This window comes from Panicum virgatum, chromosome 8N (assembly GCF_016808335.1).
Source record: "Panicum virgatum strain AP13 chromosome 8N, P.virgatum_v5, whole genome shotgun sequence".
Lineage (NCBI taxonomy): Eukaryota > Viridiplantae > Streptophyta > Magnoliopsida > Poales > Poaceae > Panicum > Panicum virgatum.
This window is the reverse complement of record NC_053152.1, coordinates 35,922,868-35,932,499: the sequence shown is the minus strand read 5'-3', so window position 1 is coordinate 35,932,499 and position 9,632 is coordinate 35,922,868. Positions and strand designations below refer to the sequence as shown.

Here is a 9,632-nt window from a genome sequence, read left to right as displayed (position 1 = left end):
TTCGTGGCGGCTATACACTCTCATGAAAATATATATTCCTGTGTGTTTTGGACCATCACGAATTATTTTCGTGTCGTGTTTCTAAACCTAACGACACCCCATTTTCATGGCGGTGGTTCACCCCCACGAAAACGATACGTGACGGTTCACTCCCACGAAAACTCTATTTTCGTGGTGTTAGATTCGTGAGGGTTATTTCGTGATGGGCGCCCGTCACGAAATATTTTCGTGGCGGGATTCATAGTTTTCGTGACGGTTTCTCACTCTCACGAAATTTCTGTTTTCTGGTAGTGGTGGATCACAAAATCATGAAACTAGCATGACATGAGCTAAGCTTTCCACAAGTGTGTAAATAATGTGAAGATCAAGTGTACAACTAAAAGATTCAACAAGAAAGCTTAGATCATATCATGCATGGAGGTAGCTCTAAAAAGATAAGAAATTGACAATTATACCAATTGAATGAGTTTAGAACCTTGCATACCTCCGGGGGATTTTCTTTGTTTACCTTGCATGTACCACTTGAAAGTGACTTGCAACCAATTGAAAGTCTTTAAACAAAGAGCACTTGGTACACCAAGTTTAAGCAAATGTATGAGCACATAGCCTTTGAACTTAGATATGAGCATTTAAGTTCAATAGAGCATGGCTCAATATGTATGAAAGCACAATTTATCTAATCACTCTTATAGAGTTGTTTGTTCACATTGATCGTGAGAAACATTCTCTTAGAGTGTTAACTTCACGTGAGACTACAAAAGATAAACTTGCAAACATGTTAGTCTCAAAACTACAAACCATAGAGTGAACTCCCCCTAAATGTGTGCATTTAGTGTTTGAATCACCAAGCAAATGTATGCACATAGTTATTGACAACAATAGAAAGTTTACCGTATAGCTTGTGTTCATGGTACACATATAAAATACATACCTCATGAAGTTCATGTACCATGAAGGGTAACCTTGTGTAGGTTTCTACACACTTATCAAACCATGTAGGTTTCTCATGGGTTAGAATCATGACACAATCAACCCACCATATATAACACTAGGAGATGCAATATGCACATAACCTAGCAAAAGCAATGGAGCTAAAAGATGCTTGAATTGAAATCTAGCTACCATTACCTTAATATGGGGGACTTGGGAAACAAATGACCAAGTATTGAGCTTAGCTTCTTTGGCTTGAATCTTCACTTCAACTTGTAAGCTAAGCCTCCAAATCCCCCGAAAGCCATTCTTGGGCTTCAAGGCTCCTTTGGAACCCACACCATTTGAGGCCCCTTCATATTGGTGATGATGTCCTTGGGCACCCAAATGGAGTGGTTCCAACTCCTTTCCTTCTTCCCAACCTTCTGAGCAACCACCTTGCCATTGGTCTTTTTTTTATCACATAGGAGGTGCTATTGCTTTTGTTCCTCCGGTTGGGCTTGGTGTAGATGAGAGAACTCTTGATTGTGATCTTTTTCTTGTTCTTCTCATCCGGAAGCTTCTTCTTGGGTTGAGGACACTTGTTGGACTTGTGACCTTCTTTGTGGCACTTAAAGCAAGTCACGGTGGACCCCTTCTCAAGCTTCTTCACCATGTCTTCACGGTTATCTTGAGAAGGTTGGACATTGCTCTCTATGCCTTTGCCCTTCAATCTATACATGTCCTTCATGAGCCTTTCCACTTCTTACTTGAGCTCATCATTCTCCTTAGCAATGAGATCATCACATGATTCTACAACAACATTCTCATTGCATTTCTCATTGCAAGGGTTAGAGCAAGATTCATCAATTAAATCAATGCAAAAAGTTGAAGCATCTACCCTAGAGATTGGAATTGCACAAGAGATAGTTTGCTCCATTTCCAAAGAGTCATTAGTATCATTAATGCTCTCAAATTTTAATTTGAGTTCTTCATGCTCCTTGCTAAGCAATTTAAATTTTCACATCAAATCTTTAAAATTTGTAGCAAGAGAAGCATTTAAATCTTTGAGAGCATTAAGGTTTTTAATTTCTTTTGATTGCTTCTTAATGACTTTTTGGTGCTCATGAACTAAGTCAAGAAGTTCATCAATTGAAGTAGAGTCGGAGTCATCATCACTTACATCGCTATCCATACTTTTTGCCATGAAGCAAGTGTTGGATGATGATCCCATGCGGGTGGTGAATTTCTTGTTTGATTCATCACTTGAACTTGCACTTGATTCTTCACCACCGCTTACCCATTCACCAAATACGGCATATGATTCATGCTTGGGCTTCTTCTCCTTTTTTTGCTTGTTCTTCTTGAACTTCTTCTCAACCTTCATGAGTTGATGGTGAGGCCCATCTTTGAGGAAGACCATATACCCCATTGAATTAATTTCCTTCAAGCATTTGTTCATCTTCTTTACCTGCTTGTAGAGGTTGGGGTTCATTGGCTCTTTTCATCATTTGAGGAGCTTCTTGCATCCTCTTCTTCCTCATCATTTGAGCTACCTTTGATGGCCATCTTCTTCAACTTCTTGAGTTGTTTGCATGCAAGAGCGCTATGCGTTGGTGAAGAAGAAGGCGCTTTTGCCTTGATGTCATTGCTTAGCTCATGGGCAATCACCTTATTGAGGACTTGATTTGGTGTCATTGTGTTGAGATCTTTTTCATATAGAATTGTTGTCACCAAATCATAGTCTGGCCTTCGGAGTGAGTGAAGGATCTTGCGAATGAGTTCTAAATCTTCAATTTGCTTCACACCTAAGGAATTTATCTCATTCACAAAAGTGTTCAAACATGAGTACATAGATTCGGCATTCTCATCATCAAGTTGCTTAAACCTATTAAGCTTATCAATGAGAACATAATATTTTTCATTGGCAACATCCTCCGTGCCCTCATGGTTCTCAATGATAGTCTTCCATAGCTTTTTAGCATTTTCACATAAAAAAACACGATTGAACACATTAACACTAAGAGAATACAAGATTATGCATTTTGCGGTGACATCATATTGCTTCTCTTGTTGACCATTATTTTTTATGCCCTCACTCACAACTCTCCAAACGTTTAGTCCCGTCGCTTGGAGATGGGCTTGCATTAACACCTTCCATCGTTGTAAGCCCGTGCCGTCGAACCGTGGAGCGGGTCTAAAAGGATCCATCCTTTCCCCCTAACAGCTAACTCACTAGGCGGTGAAGCCTACCGATCTAAAGAGCCGGTAAACATAAATTTGCCAATGGAATTGGCTTTCTTAGTGATAGAAGTGAGTCCCGGCTCTGATACCAATTGAAAGTGATCGGGTGCTCTAGCCCAAGAGGGGGAGGGGGTGAATAGGCACTCTTAAAACCTTAACATATGGCTCCAACTAGTTTGCACAAAACTTAAACTAAATCAAGATATCTAGATGTGCAACTATGGTTCACCTTAGTGTGAAACCCTCATCCCAAAAGAGTTTTGCAACCTATAGCCAATCCTAGCAAGATACTACACTAAGAAAGTAAAGGCACACAAGTTGCAATATGAAATGCGGAAGCTAAAAAAGAGGGATGAGAGGAAGCGAACTCTCGACACGAGGATTTATCCCGTGGTTCGGATTGCCACAAAGGCGCCCCTACGTCCACATTGTTGAAGCACTCACTAAGAGTATCGCTTCCCGGCAATCAAGTCTCTTCCGTGAACACAATCATGGTCACCTTGATCCCGATCTTCACTAAGGAGATTGCCCACGAAGGAGGGGTCTCCGTCCCCTGCACAATATCGTCGACGCCGTTCCACACCAAGGCAGAGGGTCGTTGACTTGCCGGCGGGCCACCAAGCCTCCAAGGATGGCATGCACACCAAGATACAATGTTGGTTCACTCTAGAACCACATCACAAGGATCTAAACCTTGCTTGTTCACTCGCTCAAGAGCTAACCTAGCACTAACACTCACAAAGCTTGTGCTAAGGACTAAGGATTTGATCTTTATGCTCTTGGATGGCTTGGAGGTGTTCTTGGATGTGTATGAGATGTTTTGGGACTCCACCAAACTTCAAATGGCCGGGGGAGTTCATATATATAGACCTCCAAGTCTAACTAGCTGTTTGTAGCCGTTAACAGCTTTCTACGTAGGCATCGGAACATCCAGTGCATAGTGCATCGGTTCTTCCGATCACTCTGTGTTCTGAACTAGCCGTTGGCTTCTCTGACACGGCCGCAGCACCTTCAGGGACCATCGGTTGAACCGATACTTAGGCGTCGGTTCTTCCGGTGACACTTGATCCGCAGATAGCCGTTGCTCCTTGCTGACGTCATTACACCGACTCTTGCTCCGATGGGCCACCGGTTCAACCGGTGTGCTGAAGGCTTGGCTCCTGCGTGCTTGACATCGTCTCTAGAACATAGTATATCCAATGCACCGATGCCTAGCTTGACGCCGTCGGTTCAACCGGTGCTTAACTTCTTTCTTCACTTGATCTCCAAAGGTGCTCAGTCCTACACCAAAGCTAGGCTGTCAGATCTTCCGACAACCATCGGATGCACCGATGCTATAGGCATCGGTTCTTCCGGTGCTACTGGTTTTAGTAGAACTCGTCCAATTCAGTGTTTCTTTGAGTTCTTTCTTCGTGTATTTGTTTGTATGGCCTTTTTACTTCATCCCTGTGATCTAGAAATGTTCACTTAGCAAAACCATTAGTCTCATTGATTGTGTTGTCATACGATCACCAAAATCACTCGAAATGGCATAAATGGTGCCATGTTCGTTACATCGCTACATCGAATCCGCGGGCCACGGCTCCTCAGCCACAAGTAGCCTCATTAGTAGGGAAGAGGTAGTGTACAAGCAGACCCCCATGTCCCGCCTCCTCATTACTGGTGATGGCAAGCTGTGCAGCATGTCTCCAATGCTGCACTTCTTGGTACGCCCTCTCACGGTAACCTCGTTTTTCGGCATGCACTCATGGTTCAAAGATGTGCAGACTCCGTCTGTGTCTTTCTTTGAGATGGCCCATGGCTGCGACCACTGGGAGATGACAAGTAAGAATGCCGAGGATAACAGCGTGTTCAACGAGGCTATGGTTGCAGACAGCCAGCTCGTTATGGAGATCATTCTCAGGGAATCTGGCGGCAAAATATTTTCTGGTATAAGCTCCTTGGTCGATGTCGGTGGCGGGCTCGCTCGGTGCCGCGTCGGCAGCCATCAGTAGAGCTTTCCCACATATCAAGTGCACCGTTCTTGATCTCCCTCATGTGGTCAGCCAGGCTTCTCGATGCAATGGCCCTGTGCATTTCGTCTCCGGTAATATGTTGGAGTTCATTCCACCAGCCGATGCCGTCTTACTGAAGGTACGCCCAGCTCATTGAAGTATTTTCATTCATTGTATACTACTGTTACTAACTGTAAAGTTTCTTTCTTACCTTCACATTTGTATGGTGTACAGTGGGTTCTGCACTGTTGGGGTGACGACGACTGCATCAAGATACTGCGACTATGCAAGGCTGCTATCCCGGTAAGAGAAGATGGAGGAAAGATTATTATCATCGACTGTATAATGGGATCTTCCTGGCCACAGGATCCAATCACCAAGGAAACACATGCTTTGTATGATCTGTATATGATGTACATCAATGGAGTTGAGCGAGGGGAGAACGAGTGGAAAAAAATATTCCAGGAAGCTGGATTTAGCGGCTACGAAATTATATCAGGCCTTGAAATTCGCTCAGCAATTGAGGTTTATCCTTAACAAAATTACTACGATAACGACGACAATGATGATACTACTATTACTTACTAGTACTACTGCTACTAGTAGTACCAATGATAATAATGATGACGGTGATGTTGGGTGGGTGGCCTAGCAGTTCTACTGCAACCACTGATGTATGGCTCTTGCATGATGCAATTTTAATAAGATCCCTTTTATTTGCCAAAAGTTTTCGGGGTGTTAAAATATTTTTATTTGTGGGTGTTCAGCTGCTATAGTTTTACCAGTAAGGCTGCATCAAACGAATAGAAACGTGATGTCACGTGTTTGATGCAGTTAGCGTGGTAAGAGCAGTACAATAATGGCGCATTAGATTATTATTGTGATTTTGGTGGTAGAGTCACAGCAATGTTAATGAGACTAACAAGTGAGGAACGAGAGTACTCTATCATGTCTGTGATGAGTGAATTGTCAACCGTGCGGTGTGATCGTGTGCTTGGTCTTTGGATTGCAGGTACACGGGCGTCGAATGTCGACGGAGAGTTGCCGTGGAGGAGCTCGTGCCGGGCGGTAGCTGTGGCGTCCACTCCTGGATCGAGGACGCAAGCGGCGATGGAAGGCGGGTTTCTTGGTTTGCGCCACAAAACCAAGCAGGCGGACGGCGGTTGAAGATGCCAAGTCGTGGAGGCACGGGCGTCGATCTCGGGACTGACGGAGGCGACGGGTGTCGACGGCGTCTAGGGCCTTGCTGCGGGCGAGGAGGAGACGGGCGTCGGGCGGCGTCTAGGGCCGTCAGAAGGTCGAGGCGGGAACGGCGTCTAGGGCCACGGCGTGGAGGCGGGAATCTTCCCGCGCGTGAGGTTTTGGCAGTTTTCTCAAAACCGGCCACCTACCCGGGTTTCGCGAACCCTCCAAAACCGCGGACCGGTACTTCGTCGACGTGGCGGCATCGCAGCAAAGACTTCGAGTCGAAGAAAGAAACTCCGCCGTCGATCGAGTCTGTACAGCGGGCTGCTGCAGACCCGACCGGTCTGACCGGTCTGGCCGCAGTAGCCAGGTATAAAAGCCCCCCCTTCTCCAGGTGGAGGGCTTCGAGTCTCTTGAGTCCTTTTCAGTTTTTCCTACCCCCTTCCTCCTGCTCAGGTTAGGGTCAAGGTCTCCAACGTAAATAGAGTTTAGATTATAGCTATTCTCTTCAATCTAGTGGGTGGATGATGGGCGGATGGCTCTAGCCTTTGTATAGGTGAATTCCTCTGAGATTAATGGATGAAATTTGTTTGAGATTCACTTGTGTGTGCTGAACATCTCGTCCTCCCCTTCTCTCTTGCGTTTTGGGTTCAATTCTCCTCTTTTGGTGTGTTTCTTGTTTGGAGGAGAACAACCCTTGATTTTTTGGTTTGATTAACTCTTTGGAATGATTCCTATGCATATAGCCTAGTGCCAAACCCCCTGGAATCATGGGTTCTCACGAATTGGTGAATTTGTGTTCTTGAGAAAACCCCAATCCTCTTTGATCTTTCCTCGATTTCTCTCGATCCGTGAATCTTTTGGGTGAGATCTTTTGGGGATATGTTCTCGGGGTAGTTACGAAGCTTTCCTCCAAGTTTGATTGAATTTGGACTTCGTTTGCTCGAGATTCGTGGTTTGAAGGTTTGTTTGCGGGTTTTCAGGACGACACCGGTCAGACCGGTGAGCGAGACCGGTCAGACCGGTCAGTCTGGTTTTGAATTGCCCGACCAGTCAGACCGGTCCAGTGCACCGGTCAGACCGGTCTGTGTGTGCTGTGCTGTGATTTGAGAAGTTTCTCTCGCCTTTGCTTCCGCGCTGCGACCTGGGTCTTCTGCTTCGAGATAGCTTGTCCATAGCTATTCTCGCTGACCTAGGTTCGAGGGCTTGCGGTGATTTTGGGACATAGGCCAACGTTTCAAATTTTGAAGAAATTTTGATCGGCTCCCATTCACCCCCCCTCTGGTCGCCAGTTTCGGTCCCTCAATTGGTATCAGAGCTTGGTTGAGGTTTTCAGTACCTTAACCGGTTCGAAAACCACTTGGCGACCATGGCGAGTCTTGGGAAGATCCCGGTGTTTTCTGGCGAGGACTATGCCTACTGGAAGGTTCGCATGAGAGTCTTCTTGCAGAGCATGGGAGATGAGGTCTGGGATATTACCAAGAACCAGACTTACGTGGTGCTTGCCGCTCGGGTCACGCCTCTTCAAGTGACTGAGCACGAGGCTAACGCCAAGGCTGTCAATGCCTTGTTCGCTGGCGTTTCTCGTGCGGAGTTCTCACACGTCCAGGGTTTTCAGGAAGCCCACAAGATTTGGACGTGCCTTGAGAACTACCATGAGGGCACACCTCAGGTAAAGGCCAAACTATTCGAGACTCAGCGGCGTGAATACGAGAACTTCACACAGGAGCCGGGTGAGAGCATTGACTTGATGTTCAGTCGTTTTCAGTCGATTGTGAACAAAGTCAATGCGAACAGATCTGCTGATACCCTTGAGTACACAGAGCACGAGAAGGCCCTCAAGTTGCTCTACGCACTTGATCGCTCTGTGTGGGATCTCAAGGTGAACACCATCATTGAGTCTGCTGGCTATGAGACTCTGACGGTGAATGAGCTTTTCAGTAAGCTCAAGGCCACCGAGGTGGATAACCAGACACGAGCTAAGCTCAATGGTGCCCCTCCTTCCAAGAGCATCGCTCTTGTGACTGGCACAGGTGGATCGAGCTCTAACGCTAACTCTGCTTTTGGCTTTTCTCTTGCCTCTTTGCCTTCTGTTACAGATGAGCAGCTAGAGACGCTGGGCGACGACGACTTGTGCCTCCTCATCAGCAAGTTCCAACGCGTCTACCACAACAGGCAGAGGAAGAAGAACCCCGGGTGCTGCAACTGCGGCGATCTGAACCACTTCATCGCCGATTGCACCAAGAAGTCCGGCGGTGGCCAGAACAACCACTTCGACTACTACCGCCACCACGACCGCGACGAGGGAGGCTCCAACAAGGAGCGTCGGCGCCACAAGCACCGCAGTCGGGACCAGGGAGGACGCTTCGACAAGGAGTCGCTCAAGAAGAGCTTCCAGTACAAGGCCAAGAAGCGGGAGAAGGCCTTCCTGGCGCAGCTCAGCGACCTCGACAAGAGCTCCGACACCGACCGCTCTTCTTCACCGACCTCCGACGACGATGACAAGAAGAAGAAGAAGCGGGACAAGGAAGCCACCGGCTTCATCGGCCTTTGCTTGGCGGCCGGTCGGCGCAAGGGTTTCTGCACCATGGCGGGCGAAGCCGATGGTGCACGTGCGTCTTCAGGTGGACGTGCTACACCGACACATGCTGACTCTTCTCCTGGATCCGAGAGTGATTCAGAGGTAAACTCCACGATTGACCTGCTCGATACAGAGGTTAGGGAGTTGTACGCCGCTCTCGACAACCAGAAAAGGCTGCTTAAGGAAGCAGCTAGAGAGCGTAGAAAGCTTAGGGCTGAGCTGGCTTGTGCTAGGGAGAAATCTAGTGAGGATGAGTGCGCTGGCTGCATATCTCACATGAACGATCTTGTTGCTCTCCGTGCCAAGCATGATGAGAACGTCGCGAACTTAGATGTTGCTAAGACTTCGCTTGCTGACGTGTCTCATGAGCTCGCTAAGGCCAAGCATGAACTAGAACTGGTTAAGGACGCTCCAATTATTAGCGATGTGCTTGAATGTGATGAGTGTCCTATCTTTAAGTCCGATCTAGCTTCGTTGCAGTCCAAGTTTGCTACTGTTGTGTGTGAGCTAGAGGAGATGAAGTCTAGGCCAGTTTTGCTTGGTGCTTGTAAGCTTTGTTCCACGCTTAGGTCGGAGCTAGATAAGAAGAACGCTTTGATCGAGTCTTTTGGGAAGACTAAGGTCGTAGAGTCTAGCCCACCTATTGACTGCTCTGTTTGCCCTGGTTTGATTGCTGATCTGGATAGTCTTGCGGTAGAAAAAATCAACTTAGAGAATGA

At 46.7% G+C, this 9,632-nt stretch overlaps 1 pseudogene; it reads left to right on the top strand.

Moving 5' to 3' along the window:
* The first annotated feature begins 4,722 nt into the window (after window positions 1-4,722).
* On the top strand, window positions 4,723-5,806 carry LOC120686940 (annotated as a pseudogene).
* Window positions 5,807-9,632: the final 3,826 nt, after the last annotated feature.